Source organism: Dermacentor variabilis, chromosome 7 (genome assembly GCF_050947875.1).
Source record: "Dermacentor variabilis isolate Ectoservices chromosome 7, ASM5094787v1, whole genome shotgun sequence".
In the NCBI taxonomy this organism is placed as follows: Eukaryota; Metazoa; Arthropoda; class Arachnida; order Ixodida; family Ixodidae; genus Dermacentor; species Dermacentor variabilis.
This window is the reverse complement of record NC_134574.1, coordinates 16459975-16478398: the sequence shown is the minus strand read 5'-3', so window position 1 is coordinate 16478398 and position 18424 is coordinate 16459975. Positions and strand designations below refer to the sequence as shown.

The 18424-nt window shown below is 45.4% G+C and overlaps 1 protein-coding gene and 1 pseudogene across 4 annotated transcripts in view; both read left to right on the top strand.

Annotated features, from left to right (window-relative positions):
* The window catches only part of mtTFB2 (mitochondrial transcription factor B2), a 212234-nt gene that overhangs the window by 143915 nt on the left and 49895 nt on the right, over positions 1 to 18424 (top strand). The window lies entirely within an intron of this gene.
* On the top strand, positions 8068 to 8764 carry LOC142588052 (uncharacterized; annotated as a pseudogene).

The following is an 18424-nucleotide window of genomic DNA, read 5'->3' as shown; positions in this document are numbered from 1 at the left end:
TGCCGCCAAGCCACCTGCCTTCCCTCTCCAAGACTGAGCCAGCGCGCTCTGGTCGCCCGGTCAACGGTCGAACACCCCGACCTTTGGCGAGACCGGCACGACTTCTCTCGTCATCTTGTCTCCGCTTCTCCACACCGAGACTACTTTGCGCCCTCACAGTCGTGGTCAGCCCGGACTCGCGTACTGTTAATACCATCCTAGCTCTCAGCACGTTTCTTCCCGTGATGCCTCTTTGAGTGTTTGTTTTATGTTTTTTCATCCTCATTCTAGTTTTATTAAAAGCTTGTGTGTGTGTTGTTTTGAACAAACGGCTTTGTCCTCAATTGGTTTCTCGGAGGCTCTGCCTCAGAGAACCCAATTAACCAACCATTAAAATTAACCAACCATTAACATAAAGAACCTGCATCACAGATCTCAATCAGAATATCGTCTATACCCGTTTGCTCTCTGGTCCAAACCGTTTTCTTTCTGTCTCTTAACGTTATGCCTAGCAATCTTCGTTCCATCGATCTTTGTGCGGTCCTTAATTTGTTCTCAAGCTTCTTTGTTAGTCTCCAAGTGTCTGTCCCATATGTCAACACTGGTAAAATGCACTGATTGCATACCTTCGTTTTCATTGATAATGGTAAGCTTCCAGTGAGGTGCTGACAATGTCTGCCGTATGTGATCCAACATATTTTTATTCTTCTATGAATTTCCTTCTCATGATCAGGGTTCCCTGTGATTAGTTGACCTAGGTAAACATACTCCTTCACAGACTCTAGAGACTGGCTATCCTGAACGCTTGCTCCCTTGCCTGGCTATTCATCATCACTTTGTCTTCTGCATATTAATCTTCAACCCCATTCCTACACTCTCTCTGTTGAGGTCCTCAATCATTTGTCGTAACTCGTCTGCATTGTTGCTGAAAGAACAATGTCATCGGCAACTCGAAGGTTGCTGAGATATTCGGCGTCGATCTTTACTCCTAAGACATACCAATTTAATAGCTTGAATACTTCTAAGCACGCAGTGAATAGCATTGGAGAGATTGTGTCCCTGTGTGACCCCTTTCTTTATAAATATATTCCTGCTTTTCTTGTGTAGAATTAAGGTAGCTGTGGAACCTCTATAGATATTTTGGAACGTATACATGTAAGCGTTCTGTACTCCTTGATGACGTAATGTTGCTACGACTGTTGGTATATCTACTGAATCAAAGGCCTTCTTGAAATCTATGAAAGCCATATAGAGAGGCTTATTATACTCTGCGGATTTCTCGATAACCTGAATAATGACATGGATGTGGTCCCTTATAGAGTATCTCTTCCTGAAGCCAGCTTGTTCCCTTGGTTGACTAAATTCCAGTGTTGACCTTACTCTATTCGATATTATTTCGGTAAACATTTTATATAATACTGGGAGTAAGCTAATGGGTCTATAATTTTTCAATTCTTTAACGTCTTCCTTTTTGTGGATTATGTAATGTTTGCACCCCTACAGATTTTCACGACCCTTGCGGTCGATAGACATTTCGCATAAAGAGCCGCCAGTTTTCCAAGCATTATGTCTCCTCCATCTGTGATTAAGTCGACTGTTATTCCATCTTCTCCTGCCGCTCTTCCTCGTTTCATGTCTTGCAAGGCCCTTCTGACCTCATCGCTAGTTACAGGAGGAGTTTCTGTATCCTGTTCATTATTGTTTCAAATGGAGGTATCCTGACTCCTCTGCGTATTGTACAGGTCACTATAAAATTCTTCCGCTTCTTTCACTTATCTTCAAAATTGCTGATGATATTACCCTGCTTATCTTTCACTGCATACATCTTGGTTTGTCCTATGTCAAGTTTATTTCTCACCAATTTCAGGCTGCGTCCATTTTGTACCGTTTCTTCAGTCTTTCTCACGTCATAGTTTCGAATATCACTTATTTTCGCCTTGTTGATGAGTTTTGGCAGTTCCGCGAATTATATCTTATCTCTTGAGTTGGCCACTCTCTTTCTTTGTCATTTCTTTATTAGGTCCTTTGTTCCTTGGGAGAGCTTGCCTACTGTTTGCCTCGGAGCCTTGCCTCCCACTTCAATGGCTGCCTCTGAAGCCAGCCTAGTTACAGTTTCATTCATTGCCTCTATGTCATCTTCATCTTTCTGTCCTAAGGCTGCACATTTGTTTGCAGGTACTAGCCTGAATTTGTCTGCTTTTACCCTTACTGCTTCTAGGTTGACCCGTTTCTTCTTGACCAATTTTACTCTTTCTCTCTGCAAATTGAGGTGAATCCTCACCCTCACTAACCTAAGATCACTACACTTCACCCTACCTATAACTTCTACATCCTGCACTATGCTGGGATCAACAGAAAGTATGAAATCAATTTCATTTCTTGTTTCACCATTAGGGCTCTTCCAGGTCCACTTTCTGTTGCTACGCTTCCTTAAAAAGGTGTTCTATATTCGAAGCTTATTCCTTTCTGAGAATTCTACCCAAATATCTCCTCTAGCTTTCCTAGAGTCAATGCCATAGTTTCCAATTGCAGCCTGCTTTTTCCCCATTTTTGCATTGAAGTCGCCATTACTACAGAACACTTAGTTTGCACTTTTCTCATTGCTTATTCAACATCTTCATAAAACTGATCTACTTCATCATCATCGTGACTACATGTTGGAGCGTAGGCTCACTACCTTTAATGTATACCTCTTGTTAGGTTTTATTACGACTACAGCTACCCTCTCGTCAGTGTTGTAGAATTCATCAATGTTGCCTGCTATGTCCTTATGGATTAGGAATCCTGCCCCGTATTACTTCTTTTCTGGGAGACCTCTATAGCAGAGGAACATGTCTGTTATTAAGCAATGTATAAGCCTCACCAGTTCTTCTAATCTCACTAAGGCCAATGATATCCCAAACAATGTCTGATAGTTCCTCAAAGAGACCTGCTAAGACCTCTTCACTCGACAGAGTTCGGCAACTAAAGGTTCACAGGGTCAGTTTCCTTTGGCGGCCTGTCCGGACCCAGAGATTCTTAGCACCCTCTGCTGCGTTACAGGTGTGACCGCTGCCTTGGTCAGGCGCTCTGCAGCTACTGGGGACTGAGGGCCGTGGGTGAATTGTAGGATCATTTGGGAGGTGGTGGCCGAATACTGCACCAGGGAGGCCAATTCCTGTTCTGGTGAGGGAGTGTCCTTGTAGAAGCTTAGTCAGCCTTCCTAATTTGGTTGTACCTGGATTAGTATAGCCCCACTCGCTCTCGGCATCTTTCGCCGGTGTCAGGCGCCACTCCAAGTCTGCAGATGTTGTGCACTGGAGGAGGTGGATTTCAAGCTCACCATTGGGATTTGAACTTCCGACTATGGCAACCGAGCATTCGACATAGCTCAGGTAGATAATACCGTAGGCAGCGAGGCTACCTTATCGCTGTCAAGTACAGCCCAAGGGCGCTATATGCCTAAAAATTTCTTTGATTTGTCTGCGATAGGTGCCTTTAGGCGATTGCGATGGGTTACACCATATAGAAAGATTTCTAAACGGTTCTGACGTTGTAGTTCCGAAATCTCACGCAGTCAGTCGTGAACCCGTAGGTATAAGGCATCTCGGCTGCCTTTGACAGTGCTTAGAACGTGGAAGGGTAAAATTATGGTGAAAAACTGGTCGCTTTTCTCACCGAAAAGTCAACTAGACACAGGGCACCATCTTGCGCTCTTTTGAAGGCCGAGCCGAGGCGAATGAATATGCTGCTCAGTCGTACGCACACACGTATATATATATATATACGAAAACTTTTGCTCACGGACGAATCGGCAGACAGCAACAAGAGGTTTTTCTACAGCATGGAGCTCATAACGCGCTACGCTCATTTAAAAATGCTAACAGCAATAACGTCCACCAAATGCTCGCTTTGAACACAAAAGGGACGCATGCATCTCAGTTGCCACGCCTCAGCGGCGCGTTTTGGGAGTTTCTGCTGCCTATTTCGTGAATCTTACGTGCCTAAAGATTTCCTTGATTTGTTCACGATAGATGCCTTTAGCTGATCGTGATGGGTTACACCATAACGAATGATTTCTAAATGGTTCTGACGTCGTAGTTCCGAAATCTCACGTACGCAGTCGTCCGTGAACCTGGCTAGGTATAAGGCGTCTTAGTCGCCTTTGACAGCGCTTAGAACATGGAAGGGTAAGATAGTGATGGAAAACTGGTCGCTTCTCTCACCGGAAAGGCGACTAGACACGAGGCATCCCCATCTCGCGCTCCTTTAAAGGCGAAGCCAAGGAGAATGGATAAGCTGCTCTGCCATTCTAAGCTGCTCAGCGGTTCAGCTACGTGGCATTTGAATATTTTAAAATCTTGGTGCATGATAGGTGGGACAATTGTATATCACTGCCGTTACCGTAACTGGCGAAAGTTACATGACACTAGCAAAAAAAAAAAGGAAAGATGGAACGGCATTTGGGCTCCGCCACAGCTTCGCTAATTATTTATCATCCAAACGTCAGCACATACACTTAATCGCAGTGACAGAGACTTGCTTCCAATGTATGCAAGATGCCTGGGTCCGCTCATGCGCCGTACTCAAAGAACGACGCAAAAATCATTGTGCCTCATTGTGAACAACGCTCTAGTGGGGGAGCTGAAATACCATTCCATCTGTCCTTTTTTTTGGTCGGTACCATCTTTCTCCATGTACCATTCCAACCAGACGGGATTCTGTCACACCCGTGACTTCATGCTGTAACTGGCCTGTAGGAGCTCATCCTATCCCCATCACCTTTGCTTTGTAGATGAGGCTTATCTTGCTTTCACACCATCCAACTGGAATTTTCTTCGTCATAATCACTTGCTCAATGGCTAGTCAGCAATGCCTTGCTCTTTGGACCGAGCTTTTTGATTAGCTGTATTTGGATTTCATTGTGACCTGCAACGGTGTTACTAGGTGCACTTTCTTCTGCTTTCTTCTAGTAAAAGTTTTCTCTCATATATTTGATCTGTCAGGCTTCTCTGTTGATGCTGAATCTGTTTGGGTCTGAAAGGGACGCTAAAGGCAAATACTAAGTCGATGCGGACTGTTTAAATACCATTCCAGAAACCTCGCAATGCTTGTTTCGTACCAAGAAAAGACCTAGATTACGAGAAAATTGCATCTGAAGGGTCCTAATACATTTTTCGTAATTCAAATCTCCCACCACACGACCGGGAGAGTGGTGACATTGCATGCGCCATCACCACCCCTTGCTGCCGTCGTTGAGCCAACGGCCCCCGACAGACGGCGATACTAAGCCAGAGCGCTGAAGTTGCCACACAGCTACTTTTTTGTCAAGTGGCGTAGACCGTTCGGGCATCCCGCGACATCACGTGGAAGTTCAATGCTCTGCTACTTGCATTTCGTTCGAGTTTCGTGAGCCAGCGATACAATACAAGCACTACACGATAACGAAACAAGTGAAATGCGAAAGCGTGGGCGGTGCGGATCCGAGCGAAAATGAAACCTTTCGACCGCCTGCTTCATTTTAAGGTAATTTCAATCAGTCATTTTTTCTAAAAATAAAATGGAACTGGACAAGTAGCATTTTATTTTGCCTTATAATACAAGGATGTTTATTGCAACGAGTTATGGAGTACTAGTGACAGAATTTTACTGAGGAGTGCTTTCGTCCTCGGGCAAGTACTTGAACGACCCGGAGCAGTCTCTAATCACGTACAGTCGCCAACTGATTTTTCGGACTCCAAAAATTCGGGCATGCTCGATTATTCGGTCTCCTTCACGGCACCGTCATTCTCCCCCTAGACCATAATGTATAAGAACTGCCGAAAGTTCAGACACCTTGCAACCTCGATCGCGTCTGATTTTTTGGACACTCTTTCAGCAAACTCGATCGAGAGCACCATGCACCGACTCTGACCGGTGCATGTTTCGACTTGCTGAATGCCATTTTTGTTTTGAACGGAGCCTCCTTGCTGCCCCACGAAGTGGCGCGACTGCAAATCCCCGCTCATCATCATCGTTTCTGCCCGGTTCGTAGCTACATCAGTTCCGGTCTCAGCTTATAGCGTCCTCGATCACCTTGCCCCGGGGTTGCCCCGAAACCAGGATGGTGTGCTTTGCGCCGCCGTGGTGGCGCACTGCGGAGGGTCAACATCGAGGACAAAACTGCACCCCGTGCGGGGTGCTTGCATGCAGCGCTACTATGCCCTTGGCGCGCAAAACGTGCGCGCGCACATTTTATTGTTTGCAGGTGTTGAGCATGCGCGGCAAGCGCTCGAACCTTGTCAAACTGCGTGCTCCGACATACTTGCTTGCAAGCTAACACCAATGGATTTTATAATTAATCCTGACGACCCGTTCAACGAACCTGTCCTTTTTCGGCCGCTCTTCACCACATTGTTTTTGGACGAGGTCGAGCAGCATGTCTTCTTTGCTGTCAGACGAAATTCAAAGAAGCTCATCGATTGCGCCAACTAGCAGCGCTTCCTTTCTCATTGCCGACATCTCCACTAGCTAACTCCGTTAACTCCGTTGCAACCGCAGCATCGGGCCAGTGTGTCCGCGGTTCTGCAGTCGGCAGTGCGCGCGCGCATCGCGCGTCCCGCAGTGCTTGCTGGGATAGCACGCCAGCGCACCGCCGATTTTCTCGGCGCGAGACGGGGCAACGGAAAACCGCTCCAACAGGGTGCGCTTCCGGTGATCGAGGATGGTCGGTGCGCAACGGTGCGGTTGATCGAGGATGTAAGTGCGCACCAAGGCGCCCCGGTGCGCACCGGTGCGGGTGTTCGAGGTCGCTATTAGTAAGCCATTACAAGGCAATCCAGCAGCTGATTTTTTTTTATTGTGCACGACACTGCGAGTAGACCACGTTTTTCGTTTGTGTTACTGGTATCGGCGTGACGGCGTGGTGATGTTTGCTGTGTGTGCTGTGTCGAGGTTGCGGTGATGCAACGCGGCATACGGAAACATCGCGTCAAGTGTATAATGGCGCCAACAGTGCCCGCGCAGACTGCGCTGGGGAGTGCTGGAAAGCGGGTGCCGGGAGGCCTAGGATTTGTCGCCTTTCGATGTGCTTCCTACTGATGCCGAAAATGTTCTGCCGAGACCTGCGCAAGGGTTGCGATTCCGGACACCGTCTCATTTGACAGTTTCACAGGTGCTGATACTGCTGTACTGACATGCGCAGAACTTGACGACGGCGAGATCATTCGTCAGGTTTCTGCTGCGCCGCCGGACGATGACTCCGAGTCGGAAGATGACGCACCATGTGCTACGCTTCCGTCGCATGCGGAGCGTGTATTATCAGTGACTGTGCTTTCAGCCGCCTACAGTGACCGTACGACCCTCTCCGAGATTCATGCTTATGTGATTGCGCTTAAACGGAACAGCGTGCAACGGCACATTCACGATTTCTTCAGGCCTACTGCCGAGCCCAAATAAGGGCATGGAAATAAAGGATTTCTTTTTTGTTTTCTTAATCTGCTTTTTCGGACATCTGTTTGTTCGGACGTTTCCGCAGGCCCTGTGACGTCCGAATAAACGGTCGGTGACTGTGCCGCATTTACCTCAATTAATCGATTATTAAGGCTCTGTTCGTGATAATATTGACGCCCAGGGTGTCTACCAACCGGGAAAACTGGGAAAACTGGAATTCTCAGGAATATTGAGTAGTCTGGAAAAAGTCACGGAAAGCTCAGGGAATTTGTGCTTCTATCAGGGAAATTTAGCTGTAATTTTATTGAAAGGGAACGAAAGTCGCGGTAATGCTGGGTCGAGTAACAGACAGGAATCGTAACGAATCGTCTTTGATGCCCCATCGTCCGCTGGAGGAGTTGCCAGTGCACAGTGAACGACCGACTTTACGGACGGCTTCGCAGTACCACCACATACTGCATAGAGTCAATGTGTCAGAACATCTGAAATTTCGGACGCAAGAACCCTTCGCCGTACGATTTTCCCGAGTTTTCTGCCGGGACCGCCGGTCCGAAACGACATTAATCAAAGCCCCACCGCGGCCGTTTTGATTACCTCGCCGCCTCAAACCGGTGCTCTCACATGCAGATCCTGCGGCAACGCTAGGCCTAGCTGCTTCGACGTTCACGTGAACTAGTTATGGACAAGGAAGAATGCACACATCACGTAGCCAAGCGTCTAGGCACCGCACTTAGGAAGCTTCCAAGACGTCTACCACATGGAGAGAAGTTGAAAGATGGCATAATTCAGAAGCTGCAGAACTATTATCGCATTGCTACAACCACCAACACGGGTGATCTCCTGAATACTGGGCCTCATACTTTCACTCGTCATCCAGAAACACCGCAGGCACCCCCAGATACTGTCCAGAAGGGGCGACTTCCTGGTGCAAACACAGGCGAGCTGAAGCTCTTGGGGAGCCTAAATCAGAGCACACCCCAATCCTCACGAAGGTTCAGGGGTTGGCTGTGCTTCATATAAGCGCCTCACGGATGAAAAACTGTTGGTTCGCTGCCTACACGGAAAGACAAAATGGTGCAGAATCTCTGAACAGCAAAATCTGGCTTCTCTGTCCGAAGACTAAGTTTGCATCTCGGACAGCAGTGGAAACTGCAGCCGCAATGGCTGTGTTATGGTTCAACAAGGGACATTCAAGCTTTGAACACGTCCTTCATGAGGTTGGTGTACTGCCAGCTGATGAACTGATCACATTGGGCCAACCCCGTAACCACAGAAGAGTTAAAGAATGTCTGCATGCGAGACAGCTGAGGCAAGGGCTCATCGTCGCCATGTGGCAAAGAGAGCGCGCCTTGACGACTACATTCTCCAGTGCTGAGAAGGACGAACCTATGGTTCTGGACGTTTTTAAGGACACTGACTGTGGAAAGGGTGGATTGTTTTATTCTGTCACAAAGTTTCATGCAAATACCACTGTATATTGAAGAATAAACATGTTTACAACTTTGAAATGCGCTTTTCTCAATTTGTATTTTGAGGCAGTTCAGACATGTGGTGCACAAACTTTCATGCACTTAAAATTGTTCTATCTTAACGAAATTTTCTACAGAGCGTCTTCAAACACTCTAGAGTGCTGATATCTATATAAAGCTGCAATACACATTACAATTTTTTTGTTTTATAACTTGAAATGCTGATGGGCGACATGTAAAATATAGATTTGGTACTTTCGATTTTTTCTAAAAAATGTAGCATGTTATGCCCACATTTGAGGTTCTTTTCAGCAATATACTGCTCATGTGCAGCAAAATGAGCTATATTGTGATTCTGTGTTAAAATTTTTAATAAGCTAAAAAGTGTGCACAAAAAAACTATATTCTGTTATCAAAGTTGTTAGAACTCTGGAACTATTGCAGCTACAAGAAAACCAATTACAGTTTTGAAATCAGCATCGCAAACTTTACTAATACCTAAAATTTTCAAGTTCTAGGTCAAGAAATGAAAAAAACCTTTTTCGAGTAGCATCTCCCATTAAGCTTCTTGCTATTGGGTGCAGTGTTTTTCATTTAATGAATTCGCCGCCGTCAGCAATGGCACCGACTGCGCATTTGTGGTCCTCACGATTGGCTTCGAAGCTCGGAAGAAACGGTGCGTTGCATAATGCCGTTTCCCGAAAGTCAGTTTCGCCTGTGTACTGAAATCGTAAGCATACGTCAGCTTCGTGAACCATACGCAGAAGTATTGCGGTGAAGCATAACAAGCGTGTGAAGGGGCTATTGCCACGGGACACAGTATGTATTCCTTAATTATACACGCGTGCACCCGGTATCTCCTGTCACAGTCCGAGCACCGATATGACTAGTACGTCTACTGACAGGCCTTCAGAGCTTTTTGGAATGTGCCTGTGGCGGTTTGAGTCCTTTAAGGACAGTAAAAGGCATGCGTTCTTTTCCAACTTTCCGATGTTTCGGACGTTATCTCGGCCCCTAAGGAGTTCGAAAAATCGGACCTTGAATTGACCAAAACTGACCAAAAAGATCCTTCAAATGATCCGTGGGACAAATGAGCGGCAGAAGAAGGACAAGAACAGAAAGGACTTACGCACTGAGGAATGAACAGGAAAGGAAGCGTGCTGCCACCGCTTTGACGGAGCTTGAGCTCAAAAAACGAAGTGTTGGCTGATTCCGAAATGCAGTTGTCCCTCATCTACACCAAAATAAACTCTTTAACGCAGTGAAACACAACACTGAGGCATCGCGCGCCAGGTGAGAGTATGTCAGGACTGTTGAGGTTGACTTACAAGCTGTTGAGAGAGAATCTCAATTGTGACAAAGTTCGTGCCTGATGCCACTAAGCTTGCTACCGGTCGATAGCAATAGCTCATATTCGAAAATATTTGATTCCTTATGCATCTACTTTTTATTCGTATTTGAGAATGTCCGACTCGATTTACAATTTTTTTCGAAAACATTCTATTTGCTGTGCATTTTACTAACCCCTCCCTTCTGTTCTCTTTTTGAATAAAATAAACACTACTCCTTAGTATTAAACTGGATCAAGTCGTTTTTTAGTCTTTTTCACATGCTTACTAGAGAGTGACAGCATCGGGCGACATATTTCAGCCCGTCTCAGGGAATGTTGCAAAGGCACCCGTGGGAAACCTGGAAAACTCAGGGAATTTGGAAATGTCAACTTGGTAGACACCCTGACGCCTTAGACATTCTCGGGCACCATTCTATCACCTTAGCTCTAATTAATGTGTGTCTTTAGTATCCTTTCAACTGCTCTTTCGTTTGTTCCAAAGTTAGCCGTTACAGTGTCTGTGATGTACCGCAGTGCTTCGCCTCCTTCAAAGATGTTACCGTCTACAAATTTTTGGGTGTAACTCGAAAAACCACAGCGCCAAGTTTGTCGTCATGAAGTGAAGAAGCGCTCAACTACGCTTCATGCCTGGCAGATGGCACACCCACCCACCTAGCACCGTACTTGCATGGTGCCTAGAATATTGGCCAGCCTGCCGTCCGGCTGCAGGAGCCAGGACTTTTTCCGAATGGCGGTGGCGCTGCGAGCAGTCCTCATGGTACGGTGCAGCGCTCGGCCGCCCGGCTGCACATTGGCGAAGCGCACGCGCATTCTCTGTAAGGTTTATAGCCGTTCCCCCCTTTCTTTTAATGCGATAGCGTTAAGGAGCTCGTGTCGCAGAAAAGCCGGCGTCGTCGTCGTCGGCGCTTTGGCCGTGAGTGATAAATCCGGGAGGGCACTTCATCAATAAAAAAAAAAACTTGCGAGATGAGGTAGGTGGGAATCGCACCAGGGTCTCCGGAGTGTGAGCGGAGACGCTACCATTCAGCTAAGAGTTGGATAGTTCAAAGAAGGACAAAAGCGCCTCTAGTGAATGCGGTGTTGCCTTAGAAATGTGCCGTAGAAAGTTATACTGCGGTGTATATCAGTAATTATGAGCATGTAAATTACAGAAGTCGCAGTTACACGAGTAGAGAAGTACGTTTCCGCTACATTTCTTCTGCGCACACGCAGAGCCATCTTGCAGCAAACACAGAAGACACCCTCCTCGCAATGTACGGCGCTGCCCCGACACGTGGCGCGCCACTCGTTCCATGATCGCGACCGCCTTCATGGCGCGTCCCGGCCCGGCTGTCCGTGCCGATCGCGTCGTTTGGTTCGCGTAGATCATTTGAGTGGGTGGTGCGAACGGGGTGCGATAACGCTATCGCATTCCACTCTTGAAGGCGAAGCCTAAGCGTCCTCCATTGTTATTAACTGTCTTCTGTCACTGCATACTTGTGTCGCCTTAGAGCAGTATTTGTTACCGGTACCATGAAATGTTTTAGCTGCATATAGTCGTATTCGTTCGTGAGGGCTAAGTTCTCGGTTCGACTCCCACCAAAGGTCGTCCGTTCGAGGGCCTCAACTTCACCTCAATGAGCACCAAAGGTGGTAGGTTCGACTCCCACCAATGGTCGTAGGTTTGAGTGCTGTAATGAACTCTAGCTCAAATAAACCTGCCTTAATTCAAGCTGCCGCAATTACCATTGCCTTAATTAACTTTGCCTTAACTGACGTCAACTCCCTCAATTGGCTCACTTGACCTTTTAGACTAACGGGGTCACACCAACGCCAACAACACTGTATTTTGTGCCTCATGGGCCATATGCTTCCACATTAATAGCCAACATGAGGTACAGGTGTGCAGTTTGGCATAGTAGACGGTAAAAAAGAAATCAAACCCAAGCTTGTCCAAAACCTACATTACACAAAAAGAAAGCACTCCAGGTTAATGGTGAACAAAAACAGTGAGAACAAATATCGACGCGTAATAATAGATCAAATTGCAAACGGCAAAAGTACCTAAACAAAACAACAAAAAAGCATCATTTACAAAGCATGCGCCGCTGATGTGATACAAAAAAATTGACGTGACATGTAAAGTTGATATCGTGCGTGATCAAGGAGAGCCCCTGAATATGTTTTGATTATAATAAAATTGGGGATGCACATTCCACTTTTCCATAACTTCACGCAAGTAATCAAGCACATATATGTATCAATACTTTCTTTAGCGCAAAACAACAGACACAAGAAAGACGACCAGGACAAGGCGCTACTCTCAACTGACATCATTCTATTGCGTCACTCCTTTATAGACAGCTCAAACCAGAGGAACATGCGCAGCGAGCACCGTGTGGTGGAGCCACCAACATCAGATCCCTAGAGCGCACTCATGCGACAGAATCCAAAAAACCTAATTCAGCGCTGTACAATGTTAAGGAAGGCACACTAATGCACTGTGACCCCAATGATTGAATGAAAAATGTTTCCGATAGCTCTCGGGCGGTGGTGTCAGGGCTCTTTTTCAAAATCGTGGTGTCACGAAACATGGGTTTGCACTTGCATATTTTACATTGCTGAGCCTAATGTGAACATGTGCCCGTTGGTATGGATCGCTCATGTTTTCTAAGGCGCTCGTTGACACAGCGGCCTGACTGCCCTACATACACTTTGCCACATGACAAGGGAATTTTATAAACCACACCGACACTGCAATCTACAAACTTCGCGTGGTTCTTTTCACAATCTGGTTTTTTACTTACTTTAGAAATACGGCTGCACAACATTGACAGTTTCTGAGGAGCGGAAAACACTACCGGAATTTGGTATCTAGTGGCGACATTCTTTAGATTGGGAGCCACTCTGTGGCAATGCGGCACAACTTCAGGCCTCTTATTTTGTGTGATGCAGTTACTTTTGTGCCGCTTTCCTTTCAGTTTCTGAAGCAATACCTCCGAGACTGACGTCACCACCACACTTGGGTAACCAGCAGCCTGCAGCCTATTTAACAGTGCAATGAAACTCAGGTTCGCAGAGTGATGACAAGATTTCATTAGCGAAGATTCTAAACACATCAAAGCAATGGCGCGTTTCACAGTCTTTGAGTGCGCAGACGCGTAAGGTAAAAGTTCCTTACGTGCTCGTGGCGAGTACATCCAACAGGCCTGGCCTGTTTGTAAGGACAGCTGCAAATCTAAAAACTGGAGTTTACCGTTCCTAGATAGCTCATGTGTGAAAGTTAAACCTTTGCCATTGTCATTGAACAAAGTTAAAATGTCAGCTACCGTCACGAAGCATTCGTTGTTAGTCTGTTTTATCACAAGAAAATCGTCAACGTATCTAAAAATTTGAACCGAATCATTGTTTAAGGCACTCTTAAGAGCGCGGTCGACAAATGATAACAAAAATATTACAAAGAGCACGCGCCACACATCAACCAATACAGACACGATTTTTCTGGATAAAAAGGTTATTTTCGAACCGTATAAAAGTTGCACCTAAGTAAAATTCAAGAAGGGACATGAAACTTTCCGAAGACAACCCGTTCGCATTGCGAAAATCTACCTCGCCACTTTCTTCGATGCACGTCATCAGTCTCCGAAATAGCTCATCGTGCGGTATTGAATAGTAAAGATCTTCGACGTCAACAGAAAAAAATATCGGCTACTGAATGGTTATCTTCCAGAAAAAAAAAACAACATCGAAAGAATCCTTAGAAGCCGAAGTTCATTGTCTCTAAAGTGTTACTGAGTGACAAAGAAGGCGGTTTTGTCATAGCTCCGTCTGCGGTCTTCAACAAAAAAGCCATTTAGGCTGTCAACAAGAGCTTCATTCTGGCAAATGAGAAAGCTCAGAAGGTAAAACGCAAAGCCATTTCTTTGTTGGAAAATATAAGCCTCACCAAGATTGTGAAAGATGTAAAACAATGTAAGGTACTTGCTCTAGAGGTTTTTTTCACTGCAAGAACACACAAACCGGATGTGCCTTTCCGTACAATAGTCAGTGAAAACAACTGTTGGCAGGTTTTGGTTAGCCGATTTTTGCAAAAACAGTTGAAGCATTTAACTATTGACGATCCTTATGGCATAAAGGATTCTTTCGATGTTGTTTCCTTTCTGAAAGATAACCCTTCAGTAGCCGACATTTTTTCTGTTGACGTCGAAGATCTTTACTATTCGATGCCGCACGATGAGCTGTTTCGCAGTGTGATGACGCGCATCGAAGAAAGTGGCGAGGTAGATTTTCGCAATGCGACCGGGTTTGTCTTCGGAAAGTTTCATGTCCCTTCTTGAGTGCAACTTTTATCCGGTTCGAAAATAACCTTTTTATCCAGAAAAATGGTGTCTGTATTGGTTCATGTGTGGCGCCTGCTCTTCGGAAGCTATCGGAAACATTTTTCATTAAGTCATTGGGGTCACAGTGCATTAGTGTGCCTTCCTTAACCTTGTACAGCGCTGAATTTGATTTTTTGGATTCTGTCGCATGAGTGCGCTCTAGGGATCGGATGTTGGTGGCTCCACCACACGGTGCTCGCTGCGCATGTTCCTCTGGTTTGAGCTGTCTATAAAGGAGTGACGCAATAGAATGATGTCAGTTGAGAGTAGCGCCTTGTCCTGGTCGTCTTTCTTGTGTCTGTTGTTTTGCGCTAAACAAAGTATTCATGGATTCGCACCAACTAGCCCGCCAACGCATTGTGCTCACATATATGTAATCAAACACCCAGTAAAAGCAAATTATAAAAAGAAGAATGAAAAACCTTTTTAAAACAGTGTAAAGAAATTCCAGCACACAACATCCGATGAAATGGCAGGAGGTTCGGAAATAAGTAGAGAAATTGTAGAAAAAGAAAGAGAAGTACAAGGCCGGTAATCACACGTCCACGATATGATGTAATTGGCGAAATGCAGTTATTTGCATCCTCTCATTTCAAATTGTTCTAGTTCTTCTTTCCTTGCTGTCCTTTCACTATTGAGAGATTTCATGAAAAACCGGAGACACGTAAGCACTTGTGAACCCACCCTTGCCAAGCCGGCATGGTGCATGCAGGCAGCCAAGCAGACAGCGAAGAGCGTAGCAGGATGGATGGATCTTATGGGCGGCCCCTTTGGAACAGGGCGGTGGGTTGCGCCACCAAGATCTTATTATATTGCCTAATCTCCTACCTATGTTAAAAAAAGAACAGGAAAAAAAAGACCCACAATGAATTCCCATAACCAAATTTTCTGACCCCCTATTGTGTACTTTGTTTTTGTATGTCTGTTTTTTGCCGTTTCCTTACTTCCGCCAATATTCCAATCACCTATTACTAATCTCTCTGCGGACATGTTCACTTTCCCCCTGCTCGCTTTCCCCCTCTCGCTGAACCCAAGGGCCTCAAGGAGGCCAGTGGTGCCTAAGTCGACCGCTGGGCAGATATCTTTACGTTCTAATAAAAAATGCACCAGCATTTCCCTAGCTGTATCGCAGCAAGCACATGCTTCCTTTTCCTTCTTATATCTCGCTTTATAAGTGCGCGTTCTAAGGCATCCTGATCTCGCTTTGAAAAGTAATGAGCTTCTCTTTGTTATGATAAATTGTTTCTTTCCTGAATTCCTTTTTTTCCTCTTAAGTAATTACTCATGGCAGGCTTCTTTTCCATTGCCGCCACCCACGAGATTATTCCAGCCTCTCTGACTTTTCGCTTGACGTTCTTTGTTGCTGTGTTGCTCACCCTACAGGCCGCATACTGGCTGCTAAACTTCCTAGTTTTTTTCCTCCACTGTGAATCAGTGGTTTTTCCTGTACAAATACCTGAACACTCTCCCAGCCCATTTACTTTCTTCCATATTCCTCAGTCATTCTTCATAATCAATTTTACTGCGTGCGTCTCTCTCTTCAAAAGTTGTCCAGCCCATATCACCCTGCATAGCTTCATTTGTAGTCTTCCCGTGAGCGCCCAATGCAAGGCGCACCACTGACCTTTGGTTACCATTGAATCCTGATTGTACCTCTGATTTCAAGCAAACAACTGCATTTCCAAATGTAAGTGATCGGACCATTACACCTTTCCACATAACCCGCAGCACATCGTACCTATTGTGTCGCCATAGCACTTAAAATTAAATTATGGGGCTTTACGTGCCAAAACCACTTTCTGATTATGAGGCACGCCGTAGTGGAGGACTCCGGACATTTCGACCACCTAGGGTTCTTTAACGTGCACCTAAATCTAAGTACACTGGTGCTTTTGCATTTCGCCCCCATCGAAATGGGACCGCCGTGGCCGCGCCATAGCACTCTGTGTTTCATTATGGCCACATTTCTGTTCCCGTTTACTGTTACTGTTTCTTCCTGTGTTTCCATGTATCTATTGCCTTCGTTTATCCATATACCAACGTATCTTACACGAGGTATTCTCTGGCCCTATATTGACACTGTCTCCTCACGGTTTTCATTGAAAACAATAGCGCCAGATATTTTAATGCCAAATTTCACAACTAAATTCTTGCCTTCCTCTCCACAGATATTAGCTAGACGTTGCATATAAATTTGCTTGTTAGCTAGCAACACAATGTTGTCCGCATAAAACAAACCTGGAAGCTACTGCTCTACTACTGTACCCGTCTGCTTGTATGAGCAATCATACCGAATGTTACTTCCTTCAAGTCTGCTATCCACCCTCACCATGTACATCATAAACAGCGATGGGAATAAAGGGCACCCCCGCCTCAGCCCCTTGTTGATATCAACTTTCTCCTCACTCCTCCCTTCTCATTCAACGCAAACGGTATTTTCTGGGTAAATCTCTGACAATCTGTAGACAATCGTTGCTTGAGCCTTCCCATTCCAGAATATCGCACAAAATGTTGCGGTCTGCGTTGTCATACGCTCCCGTAATGTCTAAAAATGCCACATATAACGGTTCGCTTTCTACTCATGATATTTCAGTACACTGAGTAAGGACAAATAAGCTATGCAAACAGCAACCTATTCTGAAGCCATTCTGATGTTCTCCCAAAATGCCATTATTCTCTGCCCATGCTTGCAGCTTTAATTTAATTGCTTACATTGCTAACCTGTATATTACCGATGTAATGGTCAACTGTCTATACGAGTGAATTCTATATTGATCCCCCTTACCTTTGTGGATTAAATTCATTCTATTTTGTCGCCAACTGTCTGGTATTCGTCTATCTAAAAGTTTTTTCCACTGCTTTCACCAGAGCTTCCTTACTTTTTGGTCCTAGTATATTAATCAGCCTAATGGGAACTTCGTCCAGCCCTGTGGCTGTACGCATAGGAATTTTCTCTTCGGCCATCTTCTAGTTGAAATTTGTCAGCACCAGCTCCTTTTCTATATGGTTCTCTTTCATGTTTTTCCCCTCAAGTACAACCTCGTCGTATCCTTGGAAAGATTCGGCTGTTATTTTTCGGATATAATTTAATGCCGCTTCCCCTTCCAGTTTGTTTCCAACTTCGTCTAGGATATTGTTGTTGACTTTCTGCCTCATAATTTTATGTGGTTCCAAAATATTCTAGTGGTGTTCAGCCCTTTCCTCCTGTACACACGCACCGCATAACGGGTCTATCCCTTGGTATTTGACTGGGTACGTCTTAGTCCGCAAAACATCCGTTTTGCCTTCAAACAACTCAACCTACCTCTAGAATTATCGTAGATGTTTTCTTTGGCAATTTGCGGCTTGAAAGTTCTGTGTGTTTCCATTGCTTATTTCGCTTGCATATTGCTATTTTCCATAGACCCCTCCCTGTTTCTTTAACGCTTTTCTTAACCGATAATTTTCGGTTTAACCCCTGGTGCTATCCAAACATTTGCGTGGCAGTTTTCTGGTTTGCTTCCTCCGTATTCTGTCAATGTTGCTCATGTACGAGTAACTGAAAAGTTTCCCGTCCGACCACTTTTCCCCCATTTCTCACTTGCTCCTCAAATTCTATCTTGCTGCTAGCTGCCCTCGAATGATGTCAATCTCATGTCACCCTGTACACCTTGATTTGGTCTATATTTCCGTGTGCTCCCCAAACAAGCCTGCCTACTCCACATTGCTTAATTTCCAACCTTGCTGAAACCTCTGATCTGATGCACAGGACCGCATTGCCAAAAGTCAGAGTAGGAACAATCCCTTTCCAAATCTGTCTCACCATTTGGTGGTAACTACTGTAATTCAATATTGCCCTATTTTTCATCACAGCTGCA